Here is a 12645-nt window from a genome sequence, read left to right as displayed (position 1 = left end):
TAGTTTACGCCTCCCACAAGGAACCTTATGTTGCTTCCGACTTTGACCGACTATATCTCAAATTTATTTTGAATTTTTTAAATTTTTACAAAGCATCTTGTAGCTTAGTAAAAACTAAATAAAGTAAGATCAAATTGTTAAAATAAAGTTTTCCTCCCCCCTATGCCCTTGAATTATTACAAACTAATATGACACATAAAAATTTAAAAATAGTAATTTATACAATCTAATAATTTAGATAAAATGATCTTGAGTTTTTTAACAAAGTCATATTCAAATAGAATAAGAAACTATAACTGATTATGATAAGGTTTCTCAACATCCTCTTTATTGTTTTAAAAGTTAAACTTTTACAGCATAGCAACTTAAATTAACGTTTGAGATATAGAAATTTTGTAAAAAATTTCTGTTAGTAAAATATGGACCACAATTTCTGAATTATATAAAACAATTGAAAAGTCTGTGATACTTATTTATTATTTTGATTTTTAAAGTAGATACCTCAATTTTCAGAAAACAAACTTGAAAACATGTTAAGTAAAAAATTTAAAATATTGGAAAAAAAAAATTATTCGGTAGCTTACATAAAAAAAAACAATCTCTAAAAAACAAGATAGGACCCCCTTTGATCGTAAACTAAACGTGTGTTAATACTATGAAATTATTTATAATAAAAAAACATTTAAATAATCAAAGACAAAGTTTTTGTTTTTATCTGCAATTAGGTTTTTTTATAGTTACAATAGTATTTTTTTTTGTGATGTAAGAAACATTTTGTAAAACCTTGAAGTCAATAGCTTAAAAAATAAAGGAAAGTATAAATTCTAAAATTATTTCTTAGAAGATTGACAGTGAAAAAATTGTGGTCTAAAAGTTTGTACAGGAAACTTTTTATACAAAATACTATATTTAAATAATTAATAAATTTGTCTACTAATAAAACAAACTTATAGTTTAAGCTTTAAGCTAAAACATAAGAACCAATGTTAAGGCTATATAGGGGTCCAATTTTTTTTTTTGAAAATGTGTTATTTGCTCATATATATTTATAGCTTTCACTAAGTTTTTATACAATTTATACATTATATTAAATTTTTGAGGTATTAAATCAATTTAAATATCAGTAATAAATTTTCTATGAAATTTTGAAGAAGGTTGTTTGAAAAATTAGATAGAAGATAAAATTTTAGTGAAACAGTCTCTTTTTTGACTAGTGACTACTATTAAGCATCTATTGAGATCACTGACTTAGGTGCTTATATCTCAAAAGATACTTTGATTTTTTTAAGCAGTTAAAAATGTCTAATAGCCCAGATAAAACCCTACAAAATTAATTACATTTAATCAAAAAAATCAAGGTGGACTTCCATATGTCTTAACTTTTGTAAAAAATAACCTCCTTAAGCCCTTAAATAGTGTTTAAATTAGATCGTCAACAGAGCTAAAATAGTTTATCTTATAAAGATCTAACATAGTTTATCATAGTTTTTTTTTAACTTTTTGAGTATTCATTCTATTGTGACTAAAATTTTTAGCCAATTAAAAAAGTTTTTTTCAACAGTCATACAGTTATAAACACACAACCAGAAATATTTTGTAATCAAAATTGAAAATAAGTTGTTTAATTTTTTTAGAAAAAGTATTTTTTACTAACATTTTTAAGCAAATTCTACCATAGAAAAGTTTACTAATAAGTTCATAATAAACTGAGAAACTTATAGATCTGTAGGGGAAAAAAAAATTTTTTAAATAGTTTGTTTTTGCTTTCTTTACATGGTCTTTCCCTATATTAAAACTAATAAAGTGGTTTATTCAGTACCTTAATATTTAGAAAAAATAAACTGAGAATCAAAATACTGTGAAAAGCAACTGCTAGCTTAGTCAAAGATCTTTAAAACAAGATCAACTTGTAAAAAAAGTGGCACACCCAACCCTTTCCCCCTATACCATTAAAAGTATAATTTACATGTTTTTGGGATATTAGTTTCAGTGTAGTTTAAAGTAATGATTGCATATTAATAAAATTCATTAAATTGATAAAGTATAGTTAAGGCACATAGCTTTGTACTTTACTGCAAATCTTCTATTTAAGTTTTAACAAAATGGCATAGTTTAAAATAAAATACAAAAACATTTGTGGTTGTTCAAATTGTTCTTTTATCGCTAAGACGTTATAACGCTTTATTAAGATGTTTTAAGTTTTTGCTTATTCGTATTCTTTTCGAGCTAGCTATGACCCTGGTATAGTTTATTAAACGACAAAAAAAAAACTCCTAAAACATATGGTCCTAGTATCTAAAGCACGAAGAAAAATCTGGTTAACAGCCTATAACGAATTGTTCTATGTAAATTGGAACATGTTTAAAAAATATTAAACCAAGTTTTGTATGAATCTTATAATATTTTCTTTAAAGTAGAAAATTCTAAAATAACTAAACAGACTATTATTAAAAATTACACAAATATTTACAACAAAAAATTATAAAGATTTACTTAAAAGTTAGAAATTGTTTTAAGTTTATTTAAGATGACCTAAAAATCTATTTAAATTAGTATTAAACAAACCTGTAAAGTAAATATGACCTAATAATCTAAAGATAAAAAATTATTCAAATTAAGTACTAAAAAAGTTTACGTTTAATCTAACTAATATGGAATAAATAAAATAAACTAAGAACTAATGATAGTTAAATTCTATTTTTATCAATATAAATGACTCATTTGATGAACAAAATTTAAAAAATAGATTATTTTCACAAATAAAAATGTGCTCACTGTTGGTTTCGGTCCCGAGCACTTTAATTAGTAAATATAGAGACTGACGACTTACACAACTTGGCTTTAACCAGTTTTTTTTTCATTCACATCTATTTTTTCAAAAAATTTATTACTTATAAAAAAGTAAACTGTTTTTTCAAAACTAAAATGAATTTAAGTTATTAAAACAGTTTAGTATACCAAAAAAAATTGTGATAAACCAAAAAAAAAATTTAAAACAAACAAGTTAGCCAGCAATAATTTTTTTGAACCTTTGTTGTGTAAGTATTGACTTCTTTGACTTAAGATGTTGTGATGAAATATAAATTTATTAATATTACTTAAAATTACAAAAATTAAAAGACCCTTCTCCTTATGTTTTCCAAATAGATAGATTACTTGATTCTTAGATATAGAGTTGTTTATTTTTACATTTACTTGTTAATCATAAACTTAAAGTTTTTCTTTTCATTCAGCTTAATCGAACAATTGTTATTCATTTGGGTTAAAAATCTTATTTTATCCTATATAAATAAATATTAAGGTTTTAAAATATAGTTACTAGTTTTCTTGTGTTAAATGCAACTTGGTTAATTTAATAAACTAAAAAAAATTAAATATTATCGTAAGATTGTGTTAACCAAAGTTTACTCATAAATAGTGTAGTACAGAAGTGTGTTGAATAGTATTAAGGTGCTCAAAAAATTTAATAATTAATAAAAATATTTCTATACTGTTATCAATTAAAAGGAAACAATTCACATAAGATATGGATTGATGGATACAGGTTGAGGATGTAAATTCGTTTCTTTTACTGATAATTAGTTTTGTTTTTATCATTAATTGATTATCAGAAACTATTTTTTTAAATTATAGTTTAAATACGGATACTAATATTATCAATAATCTGTCTAACAACATACAATTTTAATAAAAACTAGTAAAGTCTACTTATAATATCTCTATCTAGCCTTTTCGGTAAATAATAAAGATCCATCCGCGTTTAAAATCCACCCGATCAAAATCCACCTGCGTTCAAAATCCACCCAATTTTTTTATATTTTCTTTATTTGTTAAATTATTTCATATATTTTTCGCATTTTTAAAACTTTTTATTTATTTATTTTTCACTATCACTGTTACCCCTAACCCCTTACCCTTAAGATCGGTAAGCGGTTCTCGAACTTGACTGGGTGGATTTTGATCGCGGGTGAGTTTTGAACGCGGATGGATTTTGAACGGGGTTGGATTTTGAACGTGTTCCTGCGTTTTTAGATACTAGTTCTATTATTTATTTAAAATACCTATGTTTGAGAGTTCCATTTTTTAAATTATTAAACTAAGATAAACTTCAAATTTATTTTTAGCTAAGTTGTTCTGATTAAATAAAACATTTATCTCGTTTTACTATAAGTGTTATTTTGCACGATTACTCAAAAAATAATATCTACTTAAAAAATTTTGTTATTTATTTGAAATAATATATTTTTCAATAAACTAATTGAAGTTATTTTTTAGTCATTTAGATAAGTACATTTGAAAAATGTAGTTTTTATCTACCAATTAGTTATATTATAAAAAAGTTAAAAGAATGTTAATAATAATTTTTTTACAAAAAAAAAAATTCTAGTTACATAAATAAATAGTAAGTACAAAATTTGGAAATTAATAAAATTTGTTCGTAATTTACAGTATCTTCTTATTAAATACAAATAAATATAAATAAAAACTTGTGTAATTTTGTAAAACAACATATTATTTTATAAGTATAATAAAAACGATTTTAACTTTTCTTTTTACTTTAAAAATTTTTGACAAAACTTAAATGTAAAAAAACTAACGATCATTTATAAATATTACTTTTTAAATTTAGTTGTTTATTTTATTTATTTGCTTATATACATAATTTAGTTTGAAATTTAACGACCTTTTATTATTCACTTTCTTTTTTTGAAGCTAAATTTAATTGTTAGCTAGTTATCGTCTTTAATTAGTTTGCGTGGAACTTTGAAAGTTAGTTCTTAGAGTTTTTCATGCTCAATAAACCATTGAAAACTGATGCAGATTTGCAAAAAAAGTCTGCATATTTGGCAAGACACCCCAAAACTTGTGGTACATTTGTAAACGACAAACGGTTTTTAGAACTCATATTATACCTAAAGAAGGCTGTTAATTGAAGTAATATTTTTTTCATTGTAAAGTAAAGTTTAACTAGAGAAAAAGAGTATATAAAAAAAGTTAATAAATTTAATGTGGTATATATTTTATCAAAGACTACTTATTAACTGTACGTTCAAATACGTATTTTTTCATAACTTAACTATAAAAAAGTATTTAGTTTTTATAAACCTTGTACATTTGCTTTAATAACATGCAATTTTTTTTCTCTAACAACATGCCTTACAATGTAGAATGCTGATGCAAGACATTTTAAAAACTCTGAAAATTTAAACTCACTGTGTTTGAGTAGTTGTTATTTATTTACATTTGTTAAGATGTTTTCGTTTTATTCTTTTTAAATTTAAGTAGTTTTCAAATACAATGACAAAAATAAAATGTTATAAATTTTAAAGTAGGACTATTATTATGATGGTTATGGTTCAGTTTAAGTGATTTTTTTTCAATATCAAAAGCGTTTTATAGTAAAATTTATATTTTAATGTTTAACTTTAAAAGTTAATATTTAAACTATTTTTATACCAAGGATTAAAAAAAAAGTAAATTAATTCATGTATACTAAATGTTTAACTGAATATATTTTTACATAAACTGAAATTAAATAATCTAAATATAACACAAATCAAACATATACAGTTAATAAATACAGAAAGAAGATAAAATAAAATATTGCAAACTTTAATGAAAGATTTTATAAACAATTTTAGAAATCAATAATGACTTTTTTATTTAATAAATACAAATTTGATCTGAAACACGAAGTTTCAATAAAATTCAGATACATTAACCAAAATAAAACAACTCGTGATCACCATTTTTTTAAAGTTTATTAAAATTGATCACAATCAAAAAACACTTAAAATAATCTAAAAAATTAAACACAAATTATCTTTTTCAACTATTTGCTGAAACAATTTCAAAAGTGCACACGTTAAAAAAAACACTTCAAATGATACGAAACAAGATTTGTTGGGCACATGTATCAATCTAGTTCAGCTAAGGTGTACACGTATTTAGAAAACATTTGAACTTAAATAAAACATTAAAATATTTTTTAATCAACCTATGTTTTATCCTAGTTCAATAAGGTGATCACGTTTAAAAAAAAATTAAAAAAACTGTATCTAACATAAAGTTTATGCTAAATTTATTCAAACTAAGTTTATTTTAAGTGGTCATATTTCAGTTAAGGTGTATGAAAAATGAATAAAATTATTAAATCGTTAACTGTTATATTTAAAGTAACTTTTGAATTAATTACTATTATTAAACTTATTTTAAATGGGTTTTAATAATTAAGGACTCCAGCAGTCCAGCGTTTTCGTATTCAACTTTAAAAATAAAAAAGTATATTTACCTTATCATTAAAACTACGAAAAAAGCAAATATTTACTGTTATCTTTATTTGTTTTAAAAAGTTTAATACACGTATTCTAAAATTTATCTCAAAAATTTATCATATTTATTTTTAAACTTATTTACCTAGCATTTATCAAATTAGGTTCAAATTTATTAATCTCTTCAGTTTAATAGTACGTAAGTATATAAGAGAAACATCACTTATAAAACAAAATTCAATTGTTTAGTAACAAAAGTCAAAAACTATGAATCATCTGTTTATGAGCTTTTACTATCCTGCTATAAACCCCATAAAAGTTTAGTTTATATTAGCAAACCGATTTTTATTGTAGTAACAACAAATTGACTAGAAAAAATAATTATTCAAAAGTAAGTATTATTATTTTTTAGTTTTATTTATTAAATATGATTGTTATTTGCTTTTCGAAATATTGTTTGATTGATGCTTAAACTAAGTTTTGAAAAAAAAAACTATGCTGTTTTATATTAACCATAAAAAAATATTTTAAAAACAAATATTTTCTTAGAAAGCTTTAGATAAAGACTTTGCAACTAAGTTTTTGCATAGAGGAGTACTTTGTCCACATTGCAGTTCAGCCCGCAAGTTTTTATTTACCTATTATGTTTTTAAAATTTGACCCGTTCAACGATATCAGGGGGATTTTATACATAAATTATAAATTTTTAAAAGAATAAAGGACAAACTGTTAGATAATTTTCTTAAACTTATAAATTAATAGAACTTATTATTTGCTTTCTTCGGCTTTGTTTTGGAAAGTTAGCGCGCTTTACGTGCGGTACTTAATATAAACAATTTTTAAACTAAAACTGTTATTATTTTTTTATAGTTTACTGAAAAGTTTTGAGTTTTAACCTAAAATCTATTTTAAAAATTAATTCATGGTATTTCATTTTTATTTTATTAAATATTTGTTTTTAACGGAAAAGTATTATTGTTTTAATGTCTAGTTTAGACATCAGTTTTTAATAATTTTAATTATTTTTTAGTAGTATTTGGAAATTTGCAAAAAATTTGAAAATTAAAATTTTACAATTTTTTTTTAATGTTTTAATTTATAGTATTGTTTATTTGCTTACTTCGGCTAGCACTAAAGCGCGCTTTGTGCGCGGTGTGCGACTTTACTCTTAGCTATTTAATATAAATTATTTTAAATTTAAAATTATTTTGATTTTCTATAGTTTACTGAATAAATATACTTAACCTAAAAAAAAACTCTAAGAAAATAATTAATGGTAATTCATATAAAATTGATACATCATATTTTTATAACAACTTGTAAAACTAAAAATACTATAAGAACTTAAAGTTATTTTTTAACATACATAAATTAGATGAATATATGTTTTGAATAGGCATAAATATTATATTCTAGTACCAAACGTTTGAAAAAGATATCATTTATTGACCATCAAAACGAACAAGCAACGGATTTAAACTTTAAACAGTCGGGTATTTATAATACGTTATTTAATACACAAACAGCTATGTTTGCATATCACAAAAGAATATATTGCGACACAAAAATAAACTAGTCAAGTAAGATTAAATTTTACAATTGTTTAAATACTCAATTCCTGTAAACCGCCTTTTTAGCCAGTTTGTTTACCTTTTAACCAAAAGAACACACAGTTTGAACAAACTTCGTTGACCCAGCGTGATTTAGATAAAGATTAAAGTTTTACTTCAATGAGATAGGTAAACCGAGATTACAAAAAAAAAGTTTATATTTTAAGCAAGATGGTGATCTAATGCACAAAATTCAATAAAAAATTCACGTTTCATATCTCGTATAAATTTTTGTAACTGTTTTAACATGAAAAAAAAAAGTATTTGCTTAGATAAGAGAAAAAAAAAGGTTGTTAAGATGAAAACTATCTATTTATTGATAAAGATAATAGACTAACATACGTTAAAGAGGTCACAAATTCAAAAACAAATGCAATAAACTTAAAATAAAGCTTTCATATTCTAGCTAAAGGTTCTAAAATTTTAAAATTTGTGCTATTGATTTGTAAATACTAAACGTATAAAGATCTTACGACGAAAAATACAGAATTTTCAACAACGGCTAATTTAAAAAGAAATCAAACTTATAAAATACTTTACGCGTAATATAAAAAAACTACAAAAAAAATTTAGTAGCAAAGTTTTCCTAAAACATTACTAGGACCTTTAGTATAAAACTTCAGTTTTTACTTTATCTTTTTTAAGTTTTTCCAGTAAAATACGAAAGCTTGTTTTAGTACCAAAATAAATATTAGATGATTAAATTATTTTCATTCACTATAATATGAACTAAAATCGTTTTTGTTTATCCTTTTTTGTAAAAATATTTTCGTTATTTTGTAACTATCTTAATTTTTATTATTTTGCTAGAAACAAAAAAAAACTATATAACAATTCGCTATTAATTGAAAATTAAAGATTGCAAAAGTTTTGAAACTTTTACTAACTAGTTTGTTTTATAAAATCAATTTATAGTTTTACTTGATACGTAATATTTCATATAACCTCACTGATAAAAGTAAAGATTTTGGTTATGATCACTAAGTTTGTTTATACTATAAAAATTACACAAATTCACGAAGTAGGTTTTGTTAAACATTAAAAACATATTCAATGTTTAAAATTATTTCCTAAACAACTTAACTTGTCATCATTGTTTTAAATTACAGGTTTAAAAAGTTAAGTTTATCGAACTTTATTAAAGTTTTAAATAGTTTAAAATCATTATACTTGTGTAGATCTATACGGTTAACTTTAAAATTCTATGATTAAAGAATGATCAGTCCAACAAAGTTTCTAATAAATACTCTACTTGCTTAACATGTATGTATCACCTCGATCCGATAAAACCACTTATAACTTTGTTTAACCGCTTTTGTTTTCAATGAAAAATGTTTGCTTCTACTGATTTTGTAAGTAGGTGAAAGTTGAAGGTCTAGTGGGTGTAAATTGTGGAAAATTTTCAATAATCAAAAAAATATTAGTTTTAATAATTTTAACTTATAGTTGTACACACTTTAAAAAAATATGATCTTTTTTAATTTGCTACAGCTTTTAAAAAGTATAATTTTTTTAAGTTTTTTAATTTTTTAGCCTACATTTAACTTTACATTACAGTAGTAAATTGTAGTTATAAAATAAATAAGTTAACTATTAACTATATCATCATTAGCTTGTATTTTATGTTATATTTTAAGATTGTGTAACTACAAGAACAGTTTTAATTTATTACAATCATTTTTTTAAAGCATCATAGTTGAGACATTTTTCTATCAAATGTTAATGTTTTGCTTCTTTTATTTGGTGTTTTGTTTTATAAAATCTTAATATCACCTAAAGCTTATTTCAGTAAAAAAGACACTAACAGTTTGCTGAATTTTCATTTTTATTATAAACTTATTATTATAAAGAAATTTACTTCGAAAAACTATAACTTTATGTCTTTTTGCTAACAGAAAACATAAAGCAAAAAAAAAATCAATGAAATGTATTTAAAGTTCGACACATATTAAATAAAAAAACAAAATAGTTTGAGTTACCAAAAAGACAATAAGGAATCAATAATTTTTTTTTCTTAACCTACACATATTTTCTTGTATTTTATTATTTTTAAATTTTTTAAATTGTTTAAATTTTTAGATTTAACTACTAATTTAACGTAATTAAATCATTTATTTCAAAAGCACCCATGAGCATAACTTTTATTTACTTTTATTACAGACTATAATGTGTTTAGTTCTTCAAAGGAAAACTTATACTTAAATATTTCTTAGTCACTAACCATTTCAATCTTTTTTATAACAGTTTGAGATACATTTATTAGTTTTACATAGGAAAAAAGTACATGTTTAACTGAAAAGATGTAGGATGGGATTACAAGTTTACGAGCAGCGTACTAAACGTGAAGTATACGCTCAAACTTTACATAATGCCTTATAACCTTGAAAATCTGGACTTCGTTCACATTTTTAATACACATAAGAAATAAAAATTTACTTTAATGAAATAGCAAAACAAAGATTACAGAAAAAAGTGAAATGTTTAAATTTTTACTGGGTAAGCTTAAAGACGTTTTAATGTAAATATTCGATTAGTTTGCATTTAAATACTTATTTTCAGGAATTACCTTCACTATTGAACTTGATTTAAAGCAAAAAACCTCACTTTGAAAATATTAAAATAAGACCCGGTTATAGTTTATATGTTTCGTGGTACATGCAAACTGTGTGGTTTCATAAAAATTTACTGCAAATAATTCGTAAAAAAGTGGCTACTTGAAGAAAAATCTTTACAGCAAGCAGAAAAAAAGGGTCAACTAGTTATACATAAAAATTAAAAAAATTGTTGTGATAGATATTTCTACGCTGTTATTCAAATGTGTCGATAAAAACGTTTAGTTTATCCTTTGTATTTTTATCTAACTGCATTAAACTTTGTGTTCTTTTTTTTTTTAGCGCAAGCAGGGGCGTCGCGTGGGGTGTTGCACTGCCGCAACTGCACCACCTTAAAATTTTGTAAGAAAAAATTAAGTATCTATAACGTTTTCGTTTTTTTTAGAACATAATCTCTTATAAAACTCCAATTTAGAAAACGACCATTTTGCTCACATTACTGTCGCAAACTCTTAGCTGACTGCCGCAAATGAACTCGAAACAGCAAAATTTCTTCAAGAATTACCGCAAAATCAATATCTTGCGGTAAGTAAGCTATGTCGAAAATTCCCTGAAACAGTACAGGTTCAAGTATCATTCCACAAGTTATTGTAAACAAAAAATAAAAACAGAGCTAGGCAGAGCACAGGCAAATCGAGCAGAAACAACTCGAGCAAAAGCATCTCGAGAAGAGGCAAATAGAGAAGAAGCAACTCGAGAAGAAGCAACTCGAGAAGAGGCAACTTGAGAAGAAGCAACTCGAGAAGAGGCAAATCGAGCAGAAGCAACTCTAGCAAAAGCATCTCGAGAAGAGGCAACTCGAGAAGAAGCAACTCGAGAAGAGGCAACTCGAGAAGAGGCAACTCGAGAAAAAGCATCTCTAGCAGAGGCAACTCAATTAGGGGCAAATCAATCACCTTCAACTTGGATTTTTTTTCTGCACCACCTAAGAAAATACAACGCGACGCCACTGTACGCAGGGTAACAACAGTTACTTTAAATTATATATATACAAACTTAACCAAAAGTTAAACTATATTCAAACTTTTTTTTTTTTTTGATTATTTACAATTATTATTTTCGTATTTATACCTTGTGAATATTTTTGCAACTTGTTTCGTTACATCATTATTAACTAAATTTTGGTTTTAATTGAAAGTGACTACCATATCTTTAAATACTTGATGATTAGTTTACCAACATATGTAACTTTTTTTTTCTAACAACTATTTCAAACTTTTACGTTATTATCAAAAACTAAAAGTTCGAATTACAATTAGTTAGGCGTTTTCTTTAAATTATTTAAATGATAGTAACAAACATACTTTTGTTGTTCAAAAATATAATTTTTAGTTTTTTCTAACCTCGACGTAACACATCATGAAAAGCAAGACTAAGTAGAAGAAAAAGTACAAACTAAAATTGTGGACAAAACTAAAGATGTATAAATTCAAAAACAAGTACAAACTCAAAAAACTCAAACAAAGTTAAAATGTGTACAAAGTTAATATAAGTATTAAATTAAATATGAAAGCAAAAAAATAAAGTTTTCTTATAATAAACATTCTTTAAAACAAGATAACGTTTAAATACAAATGTATATTCATAATAATACTTTTAAATACTTGTAAATGTATATTAACTGGTTGTTGTAAAATATAATGAATAAGGTAAATAAAAAAAAATATTAAAAAAGAATAAAAAATACATTTGAAAGAAAAATAATGCTATTTTGAATAACGTGTTGAAGAGGCTGCAATAAATAAGACTAAGAATTCGGCTAAAATCATGCTGAAGTTTTATATGAAGGTATTCGGTGATAATAAGGTCCTCAGGTGTTTACATATAAACTTTCGTGCTGCGTTCAAGTGTATTCAGGTTTATTCAGGGGTTTCAGGTATGTTTTCAGGGTTTTTCTTGAACTATTTAAAACCATCCGGATCCCAAAAAAGGTTTCTGCTCGCTTTCTTTCAAGAAGTCTTCCGCATCTTAAAATTCAAAAAAAGTTTTAATCTTCTGATTAAGTACTAACTTTTTTGAATATAAGTTTTGTTATTAGCAACATATATCAAAACGATTAAAGTTTAATTCAATCAAATTCTAACACATGCTTTTAATTTAATTAATTTTCTTTATCGTCAAATTCAAACCTGTAGTTCGAACTGGAAATTA

Source organism: Thalia democratica, chromosome 1, assembly GCF_965202585.1.
Source record: "Thalia democratica chromosome 1, ktThaDemo2.hap1.1, whole genome shotgun sequence".
Classification (NCBI taxonomy): domain Eukaryota; kingdom Metazoa; phylum Chordata; class Thaliacea; order Salpida; family Salpidae; genus Thalia; species Thalia democratica.
The sequence above is the reverse complement of the archived record's forward strand: the minus strand, read 5'-3'. Positions refer to the sequence as shown.